Below are 22,042 nucleotides of genomic sequence, written 5' to 3'. Positions count from 1 at the left end.
ACTTTTACTGTAATTGGAGAGTTGATGGGGATTCTGAAGATGCCTGTCTAAGTTTTGAGTTTCTGCAGATAAGAATATGTTCAACAGAGTATCTTTAGGAAAAAGATGATGATTCAACTGTACTTGTGCATCTCTAAAGATATTATCTTAATAGATACTTATGCATCTACCTCTACAGCTGAGAAGAAAAAATCTGGCAGCATGTTCAGAGACATGTTTAATCTTTCAGGATGTTTTCACTTTTTCTATTTTCCTATTTGGTCAGTTGCACCTACAACTAAGGTGTTTTTAACTATGTCCTTGTTAAAAGACAAGGAAAAAAAAAATGTTGTAGAAGGATACCGAAGCAATGGCTGCCACTTCTGTGCTTCAACAAGTCAAAAGTATGCAAAGCACTAAGGCCTTTCAGGCTTGTTATAGCACCTGCAAAGACCTGCACGTGACTCGTTGCTCTTAGAAAATCCATTTCACCATTTGGCAATAAATATTTCCCTTTTCATAATGCCCAAAATGGAATGCAGTTTCAGATTCTGATCCAAAACTCTATGAGTTCATTCCGTTTTATTTGTCCTGTGGAAGTACACCCTGCTCTGTACATGTTGAATGACCTTGCCTCCCTTCTGATAGAAATGATGGAAAAAATGAACTACTGTCTAAAACAGATTAGATGCCAAACCTATTTAGATCTTGCCTAATCCTATAAAAGTGTGTCAGTTAGGGACTTACTTGACCTAAGAAAAAAAAGATCTGAAAGCACTATCCTAGCTGATTATTTATTCAGCTTGATTATACTGCAGCCACTGCCGTATTACAGCAAAGTACAGTCATGCAAATTTTGCCCACTTTCCAGCACCCAATGCAAGACGTCCACACAGCAAGTTGAAATATATTTTTATTTAAGATTGCAATCAACCTAGAGCAGATTAATTGCCAAAACAACACAGAAATCCAAACAGAAATTACTTCCTAGTTAGACAAGGCTTTTGTAATAGTAACCCACATTGTTCTTGCTGAGTGACTCTGACACGCTCGAGAAGTTTTATGGCACTAATGACACTATTACAATTGTTCTGAAAATCCTGAGTTACTTTTTACTATTGTCTTAGTACCAATGGCTTTTTATAGAAAATTATTGTCAACATGTATCTGTCAAGATAATTAAATAATTTTTAGATCATTCGTCCTTTCTGTCTTTTAGAAGAAGATGAATGATTAAGTGTGTGTGTGTGTGTGTGTGTGCGCACAAAAAAATGGAAGAGCTTTTCGAAGGTTTCTCTCTCGAGCAATAGAACATATTGGACATTACACTCTGGTTTCAGCGTTATTTTGGCGAATGCAATAACAGTCAAATTAGCTCACCCAAAGGGAATGAAAAAGGTGTTTAGAACTAGTGACAGTACTTCAAAAAATGAGGCTGGGTCAAGCACTATATGAGCACTAAAGCGGGTATGGAGTATAATAAAGCAACTTGTTTTTTTGAATAGCTGGGCACAGTATAGGTAAGCCTATTGTTCCCCAAAGGCTGCTTGCAGTTACTGTTAACGCACTTCTGTGCTTTTACCAGAGCCTTCAGTAGCTGTGACAGTGCTTGCAAATGTGATGCTCATGACAAGTCTGCCTGCTTCTAAAGCAAGTGAAGAAAGCTGAACACTTTTAATAATACTAATGGAGAGATTATCTTTAGCTTCTGATTTTTTTCCATTTGAAAATAAATGTGGGAGGTTTGTTTTAACACTATGCCCTTTTCAGAAAGGTTGTAAGAAGCAATTGAGCCCCCTCTGCAAAAAGCTTCCCTTTTCAAGTTTTCCACTTAATTAAAATACCACATTTTACCTCGCCAGAGTGAATTCTTCACCACTGTATTTTAGAGAAATAAAAAAAAAAAATAAACAAGAGCAGCAATCCTCTGTCAGTATAAAAGTGTTTCTGTTAGTTTGTATGCACAAAGGGATAATTATATACTTTTAAAGTCTCCATTAAAGAGCCAAAAACTGTTCTAGAGCTTCCTTATTAAAGATATCTGAATACTGCAGATAGCCTTAAAGGCTACAATAGTAGCCAATTAGACTGCATTAATATGCAAATTTCAGCAGAAAAGAGTGTGTAAAATGTTTTGAGATTATTTAGGAGTGTAAAAGAAAGACTGGACTCCCAGGCTAGAATGATGCTATTAGGCACATATGGATACACATATGGATGTTGCTTCTTAAACACTAATACCAATTTTTGCTGTTAAAAAAAAAAAAAAAAAAAAAAAAAAAGTAGTTTAATCAAGATCTTCTTATTAAAGGTGAAGAAGTTATTCTGAACAAAAATGAACTAGTTAATATTCCAAAATGGAAAGGATTTCACAGAGATTCAGCACATGTATTATGGATCACATTTTCCAGACATCTCCTAATGCTTTGGTAGACCACTATCCTGTAAAATGCATAACAGAGCATGATTACTTCTTCTCTCCCTATATAATACAGGTCAGTTTGCACTTGCTCTCTCCTACATTTTCCATTCCTTCACAGTGGTCTAACCTTTGTGTATATTCTGCTTAACTAATTATTCAAAATTTCAGTACATTTTATCCAGTTTATAAGATATGAAAACAAAATTTCCATTTTATTTATGTAATGAAATTATGCTATAAAACAAAAGATAGGGATGTTGAACAATTTTTATTTATTGCCATTAAATACTGAGCATCAATTGGTGTGTGTGTGTGTGTGTGTGTGTTTGCATCTAGGTGTTTATGCTGCTTCTGTGCTTTGCCATTGAGCTATACAGTATGTTCATCTTTAAAACTGAGCCCCACTGGGCTCTTATACTCTGCAACATACAATCCAACACAACTTATCACACTGTGACAGCTAATATTTAAAAAACACATGCGTATTTTGAGGTTTGATAACTGCTATCAATCTCGATAATGGGTATAGAATCCAAAATTCTGACAGATACCTAGTAGAAAGAATATCCACCATGAACAGCTAACGCTGAAGAAAATGAACAAGAGAAGCAGATAGTTCATATATCTAATTAAAAATAAAACAAATAAAAAATACAGAAAAAGCGGTTTTATATCTACTCAGGTTTGCAAATTCAGGAAGACTGTAAGGCTACCTAGATGGTTTTAATTGGGTGTATTCTTATTGTATATTTGGGTCTTACCTTACAGGATTTTTCTTTTTTTTTTTTTTTTTTTTTTTTTTTTTATGATTATATTTTCAGGACTCCCAGTACAATTCGACACAGCACCTTCTTTCAAGAAAGAAGCTGACAACAAGCAATAGAGTAAAATGTGTAAATGCAGGACTTTGATGCTGAGAAAAGGCACTCTTAAGAGAGAGTTAATCAAGATAGAGTGACCTCCAAAAGCAAAATTGCAGCACAAAGCATAATGGGTAATGCTATGTAAATTGCCATGTATGCAATCGGGATGGCATTATAACAAGACCAAAAGGTGCTAGCTAACGACCTCTACATTTGATCTCTGTTTTTCCTAGGGGCTGACAATGTCTCTGGCTGAGACAATAGCTACAGCAGCCTGATGAGCCTGGAGAAGGGTACAACACCTGTCTACCGCTGCTCTGGCAGCCTCCGTGGACCAGGTCTAGATGCTGCTTACTGACAACTATAAGCACTGCTACAAAGTCATCCTTTAAATCAATGCAGAACTAATCAAAATGCCTTTGATATTAATTAGCATTAATTCCAATTTTGTCAAAAATTTTCAAGAACCTATATTTTCTTCCTATCTGCATTTTTTTTTTCAGACTGTATGTGTACTTACATAGGACACAATTTAGTATGGACAAAAAATACTCACTCAGTTCTGTTGCTTTACAATTTTAATTACAGAATTTAGTTTAACCACCAATTAAGCTAGGTAATATTTTGATGTCGTTTTACATTGAAACTACTGCTCCAGGACTATCAGTTCTTTTTCAGTTCTTCTGCAGATTATGCATTGCTTTAAAAAGTGAAAAGGGAGAATACCATGTATTTTCATTCTGCTTTCCTTATAAACAGCTCTAGCCAGAGTTTTCCATACTAAAGCAAAGCAAAAGTTCAAAGGTGCTTCCTATTTAATTCATTCCCTTGTCTTCAAGAAAGATCTAGTCAGTATGTAAGTTACATTTAAAAAAATTAAAATTATACAATTTATAAAATACTCATAGTTAATTCCCAGAAAACAAAATTTTGTTTTAAGTAGAATGCATTTATTTCTACTAATTACTATTTGACACCTGAGAATTATTTTTGTCAATCATATCTTTAGAGGAAAGCTGGTTTATAATGATGATATTCTTTCAAAAATATCAGGCTTTATATCCATAAAACCTCATGAAGAAATTCTATTTTACTTGTTATATATATCACTTTCAAACTGTTTCTATAGTTCATCCCTGATCTGTCATGATGACTTTTTTCAAACTACTTTTTAAACTAAATTATTTTCTATTTGTCTTCAGAGACAAAAAATAATTGCTATATAAATAAATAAAAATGTTCAAAAAGTTTCAAGCTGGATGAGAGATGCTAAGAATTTAAGAGTTTCATTAATTTGATTTAGTGCAACATGTTATTAATAAAATCATTCTGATAATTATGAGTTTTTTAGTTAGGTTAAAATATCAATTTGTTATGCACTTTGACACAGATTTTCCCTTTGAGGGATACAATTCAAGGGCCCAATTCTGCTGCCCTGTAAAGAAACTGCCTCAAAAAGGAACATGATTTGATCTTGTGAGGTATGATATTATAGGCCAAAGATTCCATTTTTAGGCCCTGTGTTGACTTATATTATGTATGCAAGCCTGGATTTATTTTATATCTCACTATTGGTTTAGCTCATGACAAAATGAATTAAACAATGAATAGGTTACAGATATTTCCCGTGGGAAGAGGGTACTTGATCTTTTTTCTCTATTTTCCACATAATATTGCAATCAACTTCTTTTGAAACTATAGCAAATGCATTGTTTGCTTCACTATTTTTGTTTTTCAAGAAGTGCATTGCGCAGCAAAGTAGTATTGAAGATGGAGACTTTTTAATTAAACATGTTTACACATTAAATTTTTACCTAAGTCCTTTTTAGTACATTTTAGGTAATATAACCCATGTATATTTGTGTAGCCCTGATAATCCTCCCACACACAGTCAGAGACTATAACAAAGGAATAGCAGTACAAAACAGAGAACAATCCTGCTTGATTTTCCATTGCAGTCATTTTATCAGGGACAGGGAATATTTTACAGGCGTGCGCAGATGAAGGTTGCATGCATTCCCCAGCATTAAATTGTAGTAGAAAATGAAAAACCTAATAGCATTTTGATGTATTCCAGTTAGGTTTTCCATTAAGAGAAAAAGGTGATATGTTCACACCATTTGTCAGGAAAAGAAGAAATGAAGAAAATGTTGACAATTTCATTACACTCTGGTTATGGGGTGATCTGAACTTACCTATTACGAGATAAAAAAAAAAACTATTCAAGATATTATTAGCTGAAAATATTACTGTTTATAGTTACTTTAACTTCTGCTACAACTGTACAGTTGATATAACAGTATGAGCTACAGATTTTAAAAGAGAGATTTCGTATCGTGCACAGTCTTGCTAAAAAATGTTGTATCCTTTTGAATGACATAGCATCAAACCAGTCTCACACTACAAACAGTTCTCTGATAAATCCAATACTTAAAATAAGATGTAACAGATAGCATAAAAAGTGTTTTTAAGTGTATCGCTCTTTTTTTTTCAGCTCTGTATTTATTCAGAAATCTTTTTCCTCTATCTTTTCTTTTTTTTTTTTGTCTTTTTTTAGCTTTTATTGACTGTAGAACTCTCAGCTTTTCTGCTGAGAATATTTCCCCAGAGGAAACAGTGGCTGGACATTTCATATCAAAGTCAAAGAACTAAATATGTATTTACAGAGTGCAAGGGAGTTAAGTCTGCTCAACTGGAACTGCTGTGTTGTACAACATATCTTTAATTAAGTTTTATTATTATTTCCACAGAGCTTCATATAACAAATAATAAAATTAAGAACTGATATTTGGGTGGAGAGGTGATTATAGCTGTACTCATTGGGATTCCTATAATTATGCATCAGTAGTCGCTCTATAAGAAAATATGTTTAGGAGGCAAATATGTAAGCAGGAGATTAGCACAATATCTTCCTTCATTTCTTCCCTGCAAAGTACCAAAACAAAATCCATAAACTACAAGAGAACTAATACTGTGGTGAATTATTAGTTTACTAGTTGCTGAATTAAACCTGCCCTCAGTTTAAAAGGTACTGAAGGATTTGTCCGATCCTATTCAACATAAAAATGTCTCACTGAACACAATGCTGTGACTTATTCTTAAAATTGGAAGCATACTACTCTGCTGCAGTCCTACAGCATTTTGGGGTCTGGAGGAAGTAAGCCCTCTCCTCTAAAGACCTCATGTCTGCTTCCATGCTGTGGAATCAAATTAGACCATCATTTTTGCTCAGCAAATTTTGTGAGAGGGAACCAGTGTATTCTCAGTGTGGCAAGCAGACCCATGCCAAATACATTCAGTGGTTCCTGTATACCACAGGCTCATTTATTGGGGGGGAAAGAAAACAAAAACAAAAACAAAAACAAACAAACAAAAAAAGCTAGGTGGTGTATGTCCAGCTCCTCTCAAAAGCCTACCTAATGATTTTGTATTTACTAACAGTTTATTTTGATCATCTCCTTTCTGTTCCCAACATGCTTTTCTCTGAAAACAAAGTCAGTCTAAGAGGGTTATTCATAGTTTTATCCTTAGAAAATTATGAATTTCTTATTGTTTTGCAAAGAGGACATAGTGAAAAATGCAAAATTCACAGAAATTATTAATAATTTCCATGAAATCTTCATATGGAAGTCAGTATTTTTTTTTTTTTTTTAGTGGAATGTAGGCTCAGAAAATTAATGTAATAACTGTTTCTTTGTAGTCGTTTGCGTGAACAGTAAATAGATTTCCTGTGCTAGCTGTGTGTAGATGATTTGGTCCAAATTCTGCTGGACTCAGTGATGACTGGAAAGACTCCTGTGACAACTCTGGGCTTTGTATCAAGTCCTGGTAGGAGTTAAACTTGCGTGAGTTGAACATATGAGGACAGTAGGAAGCTGTTGGCAGGACAATCATGTACTTGCTTGTTTTCCACATTCCAATGTACTCTGTGGAGCAAAGCTGAGGTGTAGCTATAGCCCATATAGTCATTTTCCTGGTACTCTTTCCTTATAGAATCAAATTATCCATAATGGAACATTTGGATGAGGTAGAAATTACTGAGATTTCACTCCTAAATATTTTCATTTTCTAACTGTTTATTGCTTACTGGACTTGGCTATACATGGAGTTAGCTCAAGAAAAAAATATATATACACAAAACAAACAGACAAGAGAAACTGTAAAAAAAGGAGCAAATAATAATGTCCAACGACTATTCCTCTTCAATTTGATGAGAGGGTGGGAAGGGGGGTTTTGTCTGAAAGTTATGGACCTAAAGGCAGGCATACTATAACAAAGAAACAGTGGAAAGCACTTGTCATAGCATGCTACTAATCCTTAAAATGTTAAATATAGGTTGCTGAAGCAGACAGCAAAAATCTGCATTACTAAAATCTTTCATGCATTTCTACAGATGTAGGTGGTCAGGAGCATTCATTGTATAATAAAACAGATATGATTAATAATGACAGAAAATATAGATAACTCTTCAGACATATGCGCATAGACAGGCATTTGGTCTACCTATGACAAGAACGCGAGTCCCTGGAAAAAGAATAAATGTGGAATAATGGTTTCTTCATTTCCTTTGGTAGGCCAGAAATGATACCAGAAATTCCAAAGATCAGTGTTTCTGCCTTCATGAAATTAGTCTTCATCGTAACTTCCCAACAAAGCATAGCTAATATAAGGTTACGCAGCTTATTAGAAAATGTCTATCATAGAGCAATATCCTTATATGTGTTCCTACCCCAAAATTCTCCCTTCTAAGATAATGAAAAAAATGCACTAAGAAAATAGTAAAACTGCAGAATCAGCAATTATGAAATACTGATGTTAACATTATATGGGCAATTTGCAATTTGTTTCCCATCCTACTCTTCTCGTGGGTGAGCATGTTCCAATAAAGTCTTTAATGAGGCTCACAACCTCATGCTTTTATTCTCAAACAGTTTCTTTGCCTCATTCAGGGATCAGGATTGACCAGGCTTTTGGAATGAATCAAGGTTATGTTGTAAGAAGCATTTAGGAACAGGACAGATCTACAGAAGAAAGTTAATAGTCTTTGGTTAAGGCAGCTGAATGTAGCTCCTGGATAATTAGATTCTATCTCTTGCAGTAACTGCTACAGGAATACAAGGGAAACATGCAACCTGTTGCTTCCTCTGTAGCCTATATTCTTTGTATACATTTATACACACATACATGTGTGCATACATGCATACACCTATAAATTCACAAGCACACACTTACGTTAATTAACTTTAAGGTTCTAAGTGATCACACATGAAAGACAGGAAGTGTTTCGAAATGCACTTTCACAGGCTAACCTAACTCTGGCGTTCCTTTTCATGTTGAGATTGTAACATTCTGTTCATAATTTTTAGTAAAGAAAAGCAATTTCCTGTCCCATTTCCAACCAGAAATTTGTATTGTATTAGCTTGCACATAGTTCATCAGCACAGAGAGAGCTCTCAGATGCAAAGCACCGATATCTGTCATTTGACCTAATGTCTCAACAGCAGTATATTGTCAGCCTCTATTTGCTAATGCCTTGTATAGAGAGAAATGATACTTTGTGCCACGGTTTGGTGCGGATTACATTTTGGTGATTCAGTGAGCAAAGTCTGCCTTACATTTTTCAACTTGGCAAAACTCAGGAGCTCCCCCTTTCTCTCCAGTTCATCCACTTTCTGTTCTAGCCCTTTCAGGTTGTTTCCTGCCAGCCAGTGCCTTTTCAGGTTCAGGCTCCTCTACAGGGTTCCTAACATCAACTTTCCAGCTCAAATCCTAGGCCCAGTACCCCATAGTTTTCTCCTCCTAGGATCGTTGTCCAACCATTTCTATTCTTGGCTCTCCCAATGTTTTCTTCTGACCTCCTGTTATGTTAATTATGATCCTTAAATCTTGCTACCTATCTCTCTCCTTTATCCTTCAACAAACTAGTTTGTTTGTTTGTTTTTTCTTCCTCTAGTGGAGCTTTTTTCTTCTTCAAGTTGCTAGAAAGCTAGCATAGTAGAAACATTAAGAGATGGTCTTCTGCCTTTACTTATGAGTCCCAGAGACCTAGTAGTTTGCAGCAATCAGGAACAAGTTGCAAGGAAATTGTTATTCAGACCTGCAGCTCCAAGGTAGAGTCTGACCACTATTGACAATATTTTCTGGGAATTTAACTGATAGAGCCCAACAAGCTCTGTTGACGTCTGTAAAATGAGGTCTTCACACAAAAGGCACAGTCTTGTCAGAAAATCTTCCTGTGCCAAATTTCAATCCCTTTCTCAAAAACAGATATTATATAGATATTGTGGATATTCTTAATGTAGAAATTACAACTTTTAAAATATGAATCTAGCATGTTTTCCCCAGTCTTATTTTTAGCAACACTAAGATAGTTTGCGCTGAATGTTTAATACAGATTAAATTCAAAGCAGACATTTGGCATAAAAGTCATCCTACAGAGTTAAAGTTTGGCTAAGTTCTATCTAACTGAAAATAGCTCCTTCTAATGGCAGACTTTTCCTTCACAGTCAGCCTTACAAATCGTATATTACTGCTTTCACATACTCCAACTATGCTCTAAGTGTCAGACATTTTTTTCTGTGTTCATACTAGGAGAAGGTAATTTTAGAAAGTGCAGACTGGCCTGCACCATGGTAAAGTGGTTCTCCTGATGACTTTGGCTGTCCTTTCTCTCAGCTGTGATGCAGTGGGCATGCCTTGTCCTGGAACACTTTCATGTCTTCTCCTGGAAGATAATCTTACCATAAAAGAGCTTGCAAGAATAGTGCCAGTAGTTAAGAAACAATAATAATAATATAACTTAACCTTTCTGTTAATAGATTTAATAATCTGAATTAAAGTACAAAAGTGATATTCAATGCTACTATGGGAATGATCACATTAATGGAATCACAGGATGATAAGGTTGGAAGGGGCTTCTGGAGATCATCTAGTCCAACCCTCAGCATAGCCCATACGGGGATTGAACCTGCAACCTTGACATTAGCAGCACCATGCTCTAACCAACTGAGCTACACTGAAAGACATTTTCCCTTATTTCCTTTTATTTTTTCCCTCTTCTTATTTTCCCTCATTCTAATTCTTAGTTTTTGGAATTAAAAATTCAATTTATTTCTTTATTTTGATTAAAGACTTTTAATTCCTCAAGGATATAGTAGCAATCCTGGATAATATATGCTGTGTACATTTGTTTACACAGTGTGAAGACTAAGGATATGGCTTAGGCTCTGGGTATATGTTTGAGTTTGGCCAGAGATCAGTCAATGAAATCTGTTGTATAAGTACATTTCAGATTGATTTTTTTTGTTGCTGCCGTCTACCAAGGCCCTAAGCTTTAGCAACCCCACCACTTTCTAATGCTGCATCTCAAAGAGCTTGTTAAAAGCCTTTTCCTAAATGGATATTTTTGAATCAGAAAATAAATGGTTTTTGCCTGTTAGTGCAAGGAACAAAGTAAACACTGGAGGAGAAATTTGGGTTCTATAAAACTTTAGATTAGAGTAAAACAATAAATCTCTTCCTCATTCTCCACTGTATTTTCCTCTCTTTTCTTATAGGTAGACCTCTGCAACTAGAAGGCAAAGAGAATTTCATCTATGTATATAAGACCCCACATGGCAAGCTGGCAGACATTCACCCACTTAACTTTTATTTATGAAAAACTACTTTGCGGTATCTTAATGCTTCTTTTTAGGGAACCACCTGGATTATTAACTCACACTTAGTGTTCTATTTGCCATGTACACCTCACCATCAACTAATCAGACTTTATTCTTGAACACTCTGAATTGCCTGTAGCACTTCACTTCAGGAGGCAAACTGACTCCCACTGGCAGGAAACAATACGAGGCTTTCCCCGAAGGGACCATCCTATAATATCGATACGAGTATGTAGTCATTAGCTAGTCAGGGAACATCGAACAATTACATTAGTCAAAGCACTTTATAACATTTAGTTTTGCAGAGAATACGATATTCCAGGCTCTGCAGCTATCCTGAGCATGAATACGTAGGTCAACAACTCTGTTCTGTTGTAAACAAAATCAATTTCAGGAAAATCGGAGCATCTAACAAGCTAAATATCAGATCATCTAACAAGCTAAACCTCTCAGGTACATTTGTCTCGCACAAGAACATTTCATCATTATTTCTTTGTCTTAATACTGAGGGAAAAAATGGATTCCTAATGACAGATGGAATAAAACCTGGTTAGAGGTGGTTAGAAGTATTTACATAAAAAGATAAACAGTAACAGAGCTTCACAAACATGTTACTTCACAGTATGAGTACTCACTTCCACTCCAAAAGCTCAGTGAGTTAATAAAGGGCAATGTTCTTACACAAAACGTATAGATACATTAATATTTAAATCTCAATAGCAGTATCTATTATTCAGCATTTCTGCTCTTTTTGATAGAAGGCCTTAGAGGATCTATGCCATTCTAAAAGAGGATAACATGGTCTCAGGCCTTCATTTGGCCTATAGCAATTCAATATTCCTTGGCAGCTTTAACTGGTATAAAACGTTGCAGGAAATCTTGTCAGCACCTCATAATCTGATCCCTACTCTCTGCGCTGATATCCCAGATTGCTGAGACAAGGGCAAGGTCTCACTCCTCTTGTTGAGGTACGCGGTTACCTTGACACAGTCATATCGAACACTCTCCAAAGCGCAGGGTAAAGGCCCATGGCTGATAACTGACAGAATTAAAATATCTGTGAAGAGATCTGTTACAGGAATAAGTGGCTATGGAATTAATTACCAAGGAACAAAAAGTCCATCACAGACCAAACCATATTCTACACCAAGTGCATGATGTTATGGAAGACATTGGACTTTGCATTCTCTAGCATAAATAAATAGTAGAGAGTTAACTAAAAAAATGAAGTAGTCCAAAACCTCAACAAAAATAAATACTGCATTTCAGATATAGACACCAAAGTCATGTCAGCACTAGTAGTGACCTTGTCTGTTGAAGCTGTTCAGATACTTCCTAATAAACGTGGCAAGAAAACCTGAAACACTTTTCACTCAAGAGAGCAGGGAGCCACATAAAATTAAGCCCTTATAAGTCAAGATCTAAATACCGTCCTCAACATTTCACTAAGCTGGTCTGGTACTTAGAGTATAAGCCATTTCGAAATCCAGAAGACTCTTTCTAGTAAATGCTCCGATGAAGTAGCAATGAGATGCTTCAGCATGCTCTGTAATTGGCACTAAAAGTAAGACTGAAAAAAGAAGGTAATAGACAGCAAGGTGCTGGACTGTCTTTGATATACACAGCGTGAGCAGAATGCCTTGCACTGCTTCACGGCTGGCCACTGCAGTCAGTCCGGTTTTGCCAGGAACAAGCTGCCGCTACCATGTGCGATTGTATAAACACCTGGTGGCTCCTGCTGTTATTTCTTGCCTACCCAAAACTTATCGAAGTACTCAAACAAAACTCCATCAGGATGGTGAGGAAGCCATATAAAACCTTATGATGGGTGAGCTGGAGAATGTTCTTAGGTTCAGCCAAAATTTTGGAGTCTGTTTTAAAGCATATAAAGACTGTATAGCACTGTGTAGTGCACGATAGATCTTTGAAAGTCTAAACTCCAGCTTTTCAAGTGTCTCCAGGTAAATTGGAGAGTTTTTAAATCACAGGAGTGATAATTCAGTGAAAGAGATTTTTTTTTCAGTTCCATGTCAGACTTCTACTATGACATGGAGTACATTATTTTCTTTTCCTCCTCCCTTTACAATGACCATAAAACAAACAGCTCAGAGGTTTATCATGATTAATTCCTTCATTTTACAGAGTTTTCTATTCTAAGACAAAGAGAAAAGTGTTGATAAACACTTCCTATATTGAAAGTTTTGTTTCAGAATTATAAAATAATACTATACTTTGATTTATTACTTTGTTTCTACACCTCTATGGCACCAAAAAGTAAAGTATAAGCAACAGAAGTAAAAGAATTAATGATTCTTCAAGCATTAGGTACATTTTTACAGTTTTACTTGTGCTTGCTTCAAATGATTCTCCATTTCATCAGTTCTGTATATTAGTAATTATTGCTTTTTAATGCTACTTTAGTGCCACAGATGTCTACAAATTGAGTTTTCTTTATTTTATTTCTGCTTGCACTGCAACAAAATATTATTTAACAATATGCAGCATTAACTCTCTAGGGGAACAGCTCCTTTGTGTATTTGTGAAATAGTTATGTTCAGGAAGCTGGCAACTTTTAGATACTCTAGAAACACTTCACAGATCATTAAAAGAAAATCAGATTACTATATAAACAACAGTTTCTACCACCCTCTCTAGTTTATTGGTGTATTACCAAATGATAAAAAAAACAGCAATAATCTCTACATACATACTGTCAATACTTGGACTAATGTTAAACTTTCCTTGTAATTGTCAAGTTTTTTCAAGGGGGAAGGGTAGACATATCGGGGGACAATTCTGCTTTCAAGGATATCTTGGTTTCAACTTGATTTGATAATTTTCTGATGTATTTGTCCTTCTTTCTCTTACTTTCTCTCTCTTGCCTTTCTTATTTTCTACTCTCATCTTATAAACTGTGAGTTTTTTTTTTTTTTTTTTTTTGGTGTAAGAATGTTGACTGGTGCCTAGCTAAATAGTGTATAAAAATTCTTTCTGTTTGTGTTTTGAATGACCCAAATATTTGTTTTCCATCAGAAAAAAAAAATATTTCTTTCTTTAAAAAATCAGATAATACATTAATTAATGATAGAAAGTCTTTTTTGATCTTTTTCTAGATGTACTGTTCAATAAACTGTTAAATAAAACTCTTTGAGAACTACTTTGGTTCTTAAACTTCCTACTGTTAAATTGAGAATATAGTCTTTCCAGAATATGTCTTTTCCAGTATACTGATAAAGTATGAGAATTGCTGAGGCCAACTAATCCTGATACATATCCAGTGATACATATATACGTGTGTGTGTGTGTTTGTATGTGTGTGTGTGTGTGTGTGTGTACGTATATGTATACATATATATGTATGTATATATTTTTTCTTTCTCTAGGGCAATCACTTCGACACTTTTCAAGAGAACTAAACGAATATACTTATTTCTTTCTAGAATAAAGAAATTTCTTTAATTAAATGACTATATAAAAATAGCTCTTTAAAACACCATAATATATATTGTCTTACTGTTCAGAGAACTATTTCTCCTTATTTCTGTTGTACTCAATGAACACTTAGATATTGAGTAAGTCAAAAATGTCTACACTCCTTCTGATTGTCTAGGTATCACCCCAAGTTTTGGATTTGGATTTTTTTGTTATCTAGGTCACAGAGAAAGGATCACATACTCCCAGAGGAGAAGAGGGATAATGAATCTCATCTGGTATCAAATACTGTACAAAGGAGAAAAAAAGTGCACTCTGCAGATTAAAATGAAATATGCAAGAATACCCTGGAAATGATGTGTTCGGTCTTTATGTATGAATTAAAGCCTTCATTTTCTAATAGCTTATTCTAATTTCGCTATGTGGTTAATACAGTAGACCTTAAGCCCATGAAATGATTAAGAAAAAAAAATCTCTTTTGCTTGAGGATGTAATCCTTCCATTTGTAGATACCAATAGATCAGTCAAATGGCAAAGACTAGAGAAGCTATAAAAGAGTATGTAGGGGAGTTCGGTTTCCCCACAAGTTTGTGACATCATAGCGGATTTTTTAGTAAAATCTTACAATGATTTCATGTCTGGAACAAATTAATATGCCTGTATCTGAACATGTGATTCTTTTGAAAGGAGATAGCAATATGTCTGTGCATCTGAGCACGGGCTATGATCACGACGATCACTAAAACTTCAGCAAAAGGTCCTACCTGATTGATTTCTCATTGAATCTCTAAAGAGAGAGGTGCTTATAGCAAATATGCACAGCTTTCACTCAAGCACTCACAAGATAAGGATCACAATTACTTTGTCTTAATTGAAGCTCTGTATTCATACAAATAAGGTCTAGAAATGTTACAGAGTAACAGTTTATACAATTAATAATGTAAAAAAATACATTCTTATAAAAGTACTTATAAATAGGAAGAAAAAACAAGTAAACAATGGAATCTATCAACTGATAATTTTCATGTAGCATCACTGGAATTTTCCTGGGTGCTTTCTGTTTGAGTTTTGGTCATTACTATAATTTAAGGAAGAAAGACTTCTTGCCACAAATATAGCATAGGTACACTACTAAGAAAACACCCTGAAAAGATGCTTGTTCAAGTATGCCTGTCAGTTGCATGCACATTAGCACAGCAATCAACAAACTCAAACAAATTAAGAGAGGCCTATGAAAAAAGGCTTGCTTCAAGAGAGTGTCATGAATTTATGTCATTAATATGGTAGAAACAAAAACCTGATGCAATACAGGAATTTTAATTATTGTTTGGCTTACTTTGAGGTTTATGAGAGAGAGAGAGAGAGATCTTTTCAATTATGAAACAAATTTGGTAAAAATCTACAGAATGTCAGCTTTTCAGCTGCTCTGCATTCTCTCTGCCAAGTTACAGTATGGTAGTAGTTCCCGTAAATCACTAAGCTCCTGTGTTTGCAGTGTAATAAGAAAGTAAGTGTTAGATTTTAAAAAGTTGTAAGATTTCAGATTATTTGGGTGATCTGTGATTTAAGTCAATGAAGGCTTGGAGAGGGTGATATGAAGCATTACAGATTGTGTTTTATGCTGTGTTGTTCATTGAGCTAAGTCACAACTTAGATTCATAGTTTTCAGGGCCGGAATAGGCCATTACTATCATCTAGCCTGACCTCCCTCTATAACATAGGCCAAAGAATGTCACCCAGTAATTTCTTTAATCAAACCAATAGCTTTGGTTTGAGCTGTACTATATCTTTTAAAAAGACATGTAGTCTTAATTTAGAGATTTCATGTGATAGAAAATCCATTACTTTCATAGGTAAATTGTTCTAATGTTTCATTACTCTCCCTGCCAAAAAGTGCACTTTACCTCTCAGCTGAATTTGCCTAACTTCAGCCTCCTGCCACTGAGAGCATAAAAGCGTTTTTCTTCTAAATTAAATTTGCTATTATAAAAGATCTATTTTCCTAGAACACTGTGATCAAGCCTAGTCTTGACCTTTTTCTGAGAAACTAAATAGACTAAGTTCTTTGTTCAACTCGAATCATTCTAATAGCTTTTTACTGAACTTTTCTGAAATTTTCATAGACCAATAATCTAACAGTAGTTTTGCTAATTCCACAGGCTGATATAATGCTAGGCCTTTATTCACCTTCATATTCTTTGGTTTATGTAGTCAAGGATCTCATTCACCATTTTATCCAACTAGAAAGTTAGTCTCATAGCCAATGCCTTACAGAATACTGCCTTGTCCTACATACCTTGTTCACAGACCAATTTTTGTTTAAAAAGATTGTACAAAGAGCCTCATCTTTCAAAGCAAGAACTTTTTATGAATTTGATGCTGTCATTAGCTTTCACTTTGTTAATTTTTGAGTCATTTGCATGTCTTGTCATTACTAATTTTATATTCCTGCTTTCATAACTATATTGCATAAAATGGTGCAGAAATGTACCTATGCAGAATCCTGACAAGCAAACTTACTTGAAAGCAATTATTTAACCTTAATTGTTTCTCTCTCCCTCTTCAATGTAGGGAGCATTAATACTATATACTACTTATATTTTCTGTAATGTGGAGTGTTCTCAAATACCTTTTAGAAATTTATACAAATGCAGTTTACATCTTCAGATCAATTTGTTATGTTAGAAAAAAGTATCAAATCAGTTTGAATAGACTTGTCCTTTTAAAAACATATTGATCTGCATAAACTATTTTACTATGTATACTTCTGTACTGACTACTGTCACTATGTATAGGGCACAAATATAACAAGAAGACATCCTATGAAGCCCATTCCTAAGACCTTTTCTGAGCTTACAACATGGCCACCACACTCCAAAAGTATCAGATAATACTATGCCGTATCAGGTATTGATGAGAAATTTTCTTTTCTTTTTATTTCAAACTCAGAGTCCGGATCTAATTTAGTAATCCTCTTTGTCTGTTCTGTGCCTTTCACTTTGGTGATGATTATACCTTACCCAAAATCATAGTCTATCTTTGGTCTAAACCAATTATTTGATATTGCAAAATGTTCAGTCAGTGAACCAGATCCTTTTCCTAAATCTTAAGACTTTACTGTGTCCTTGATATGCATGAAAAATTGTCAGAGACATCACCTGGAATTCTGCTGGTAGCTTGAGGGCACAACCAGGCTCCAGATGGATATATTAAAGTGTGAAATAGGACATGCTTTTATTTTTTGTAAAGATCATTGTAATGTTTAGAACCATGTTTGATCAAGGTCACATTGTACATGTATGCTAAAGGATACACTATACATAGAAGAAATAGTGGTATGTGTTGGTGCTCATGTGTTCACAAGGCATTCTAATGCTATAAAATGTTACATCTTTCTGCAAGTGGCAAGAAATCCGGAGTGAGTTATATCTTGATTAAAAGTGGCAAGCATTGGCACAGGTGCATGGTGCTATATTTTTGTTTAATTTGTTTACATGTATGATTTTCAACGTAGTCATCAGTTGGCAGAACCCTACTCAATAACTCGCAGCTGTAACACTCGATTCAGTGTTAAAATTTGAAAACCTAATGTAACACATGAAATGAGTTCCAAGCGTAAAGGATCCCAGTTCACAGATCTATCTCACAGAGAGAATCTAGCCAATGTATACCTCCTATACTGCAGGTCATTATGTGTCTATCCAATATGCCTAAAGAGGCTTATGCAACAGTATCCTCACATTCAAGAGAAATAGTAAAGATGAGATCACCTGGCCTATTCATATGCAACTGTATGGTTACCTACCATAATCTGGTATTTTTCAGTTCATTTAAATGCACTCAAGGAGACATGAACCCTGTAACCCCTGTAACCACTGGTCTTGCTATGAAGTCAACACTTCCTCATACAATCCATGTATGGACTACTTGGAGCAAAATTTTGGAAAAAGGAGCGGTTTTTTTCATGTGTCTCAAAGTTGAACAGTTTCTTGAATATACCGTGAGCAAAGCTGATTAAAAAAAAAAAAAAAAAAAATTGAAAAGTTGAGAATGTCCCCAGGAAGAGCAACCAGTGTAGTCTTCATTGCTGGTAAAGATACTATTTATAGAGCTGAAGCCATAACAAATCACAGCAAACCAAACCCTAATCCTTCACTCTTTTTGCTATACCAATCGGTAATATAGACATACCTTATAAGTAGACAGGTTAACACCTATCCCCAAAAGACTGTAGGCAGAAGAGATCTTGAGTGGATCTAACATTTACTATTGATTACATAGTGATTTTTTTTTCTCAAAGAAAAAAATGTCGGATCTCTGCTAGAGGCACCTATCAATATAAGCCAGTGGAGAATGGAGAGTACTGAAGTTAGACTGAATTGCTTTTTTAAGTTCTTCAGAGCACGTCACCATTATCTGTCAATAACATAGGGAATTTGTACTGTTATGTCAGGTGATCTGAATGACTTCCTCTGGGAATTGCTGCTAAATCAGAATGTGTGGATACCACAGTGGATCATTTATAAAACATTATTCTAATTATTCTGAATCATGTATATACTATAAACCATGAACATAGTTGCAGGTTGAATAGATCTGTCTAATCTAACTATATACCAGATACTACTGATAATATTAGCATTGTAATTATAGCACTTGGCTCAGCAAAATTATTCTGTCATCTTGCATAAGTACTGGAGTGGCCAACACACAATGAACCTCAACATTCAAGCAACATTTACAAGTACATGAGTTATTTAAAGGTAGCTCAGCTGTAATTCAGATGCTAAAATTACACAGAATCTTGTCAGGTAGGACTGGAAACAGCTTTGAAAGGATGCTTAGCTCCTCCTACTATGGCTGATCATTATACCAATGTCACTTGAGATGCAGCAGCATCCCATCTGCCGATTAATCAGCTAAAATCACAGCCTTCACTAACATCACACATTCAAATATTTCTGTACCAAAGATATTGAATAATTATATAGTAATTATTTTTGCTTCTGCTTCCATGTTCAAAAAACAGAGTGTAAACCATTCAAAAACCTGAAGATGAAGGTATTTGACGCACTCTGCTCCAGAATAGAAGCCTTACAGTGCACAAGTTTAGAATGAGGTATGATAAGAAGGTATGTTCATCAGCATGTCAAAAATATATTGCCATGATCTTAAAACAAACTAGCAACAATAACAAAAAAAAAGGGGGGGGGGCATTTCTGAAACAGGGCTTTGGAGACTGGAGAAATGATATGGAAGGCTGTTGCATGGTTGTGAGCATTGTGCACATTAATGAGGCTGTTTCCAAGTTCAGTTTTCGCAATTCAGAGATAGTGAATAGAAAAACTGACCATTCTGGCATATCAGTTGCTTTGAACTCTGGCTAGCACAGAAAGTATGAAATTTCTCACTTACACTTTTGATCCAGTTTCCTTTTCATCCTTAGCATTGATAGCACTTCACCTATGATCTTATACTTGGAACACTGTAGGCATGGGTAAATATAACATGGTTTATGAGGAGATGTATCTTTGTCACTTAATTTCATTAGTGCCACTTTACAGGAAAATGCATTGATAGAAGCCTTTTCCTTCTGTTCTATTATTTTCCTGCCAAAGACAGAAAATTACTTTCTAAATTAAAACACCACTATAGAAGTCTCATTTTCACTTCTTAAAAAGCAAAAGAGTATATACTATGATGTGAATATTCTTAGTAACCTTGGTGATGATTTGGATTAAAAGAAACAGTTCTTTCTTCATCTGTTTCTAACCTTCTGATGGACCTACCATATTGCTGCTCAATGTACCGTTTGGGTTTTTTTTTCAGTTCTCTGCTTTAATGGTGTAAAGCCAATAACTGAACCTGCCTAGTCTTTTTTTTTTTTTTTCAGAATGTACAATTCTGAGTATGAATTCAGAGCAAGGGCAAACAACAAGGCCCAGATACACCTTAATGTTTAAGCACATTAAAATATACCAATAACAAATTAATATTCAAACAATATTCTTGAAAATTTTATCACCATTACCACCATTATTGTCACTATTATTTTAGATAAAGTACTTTACCAAAATCCACAGAGCACTCAGTTTTAGCAATAGTATTAGCACTGAAGATTTTTGTCCCTGAGTCACAGCTTTTTCTGCACCTCGTCCAGCTCAGTTAACTATTTAAACTGCTTCAGAAGTCATTAATTAATGACTCTAGTATAAAATGATATGCTTATGAAAGGTATTTGATGAATGTATTCACACAGCCCTGCTACAGTATTGTGGTCCATACACATCTGTGGTCCGTATTTGTCTTGCTGTTTTACTCTAGGAGTTTTGTTGGACTGTTTGTTCTGAAGACTGTTGTTCAGAATTTGGGGTGCTCTTAAGATTTATCTCTGTGTCCTGGAGGATCAAAACGCAATATTTTCCAGTAGCTCAATGTACAGAGTTGTGCTTAAGTCACTAAGGCTGAAAGCAGAATGAACTGATGTACTGCACCACAGAGTCCCTGACCCTGCACACATCATAGAATCCTATCACATAATCATCAAGGGACTCTCTTCACAGCTAAGAAGAAAAAACAGAAAACAAATCCCAACCGTGTGAGTTCAGCTTAGCCAATTCCTAACTGCATCACGTGATCTCTAGAGGGGCATTTTAATAATGTTATTATTTGATTCCTATTTCAGATGCTTTGCGTTTCCACATATGTTAAAGAACTCAGCAAGCAATGACAGTAGAACTTCCCTTGGAGCACAGGTAAATAAGCAAACAAATCCTTTCCATGCTTGAAAAAGGATCTTTCAGTGAGGCTAAACAATCATCAACAGAATCCAGAGCCAGCGGGAGCATGTGTATGGTGGTACATTCTCTAAGAAGGAGAGGGGAGCACATGCAAATAATTCCTTTTCATATGCTACAGCAGGAGCTGGGAGATAGTCTCAACTTGCACTGAAGGATTCTCATTTCCTCCTCTTCCTCCCTTCCTTGTCTCCCTTAACAACCTAGACTTATTAAAAGCAGGGAAACTATTACAAGAAATTAGCTATTCAAAGACCAGGATGAGCTCAAGTTCTAAAGTCTTCTACATGGGGGATGAGCAAGTATGACAAGTCAGTCCTGGATTAAACCAAGAGATAATCAGATTTCACTAAGGCAGACTGTGAGACAAATCATTGTCATGCTCTTTAAAGGCTAAGCAATATCTGCAAAAGCTGCAAAGGAGCAGTGTTTTCCATTGAGACAACATTAAGAAAAATTAAAAGTGCATACAATAGACAACTTAAGAAGGAAAGCCTTTTGTAAGGGGACACAGTTAGAGATCATAGATGAAAACACTATTATACTTCCAGCCTGAGACAGCAAAAGCATTCTATGTGTTTCTTTCAGCCTCAATTACTACCAAAGTGTGAACTGATAAAATTCTACAATCAGATATTAAATTATTGCCTACCTAAAAATATATCATATTTACTTTTATGCTGTCAAAACCTGAAGGAATTTGGAGTCCCTGTGAATAGGGGTTAATGACATAATTTAATTTAAACCGTGCAGATTGTTTAGTGACTACACCAACTCAAACTGCTCCTCTTTGTGGTGTTTCTCTGCCTTTTATACTGAGGAAAACCGAGGAAAAAAAATCCCATGGAAGGAGAACACTTTGAAATATCAGTCATTTTGAACGCTTAATGC

Source organism: Rhea pennata, chromosome 2, assembly GCF_028389875.1.
Source record: "Rhea pennata isolate bPtePen1 chromosome 2, bPtePen1.pri, whole genome shotgun sequence".
NCBI lineage: Eukaryota > Metazoa > Chordata > Aves > Rheiformes > Rheidae > Rhea > Rhea pennata.
Note: the sequence above shows the minus strand (reverse complement) of the source record.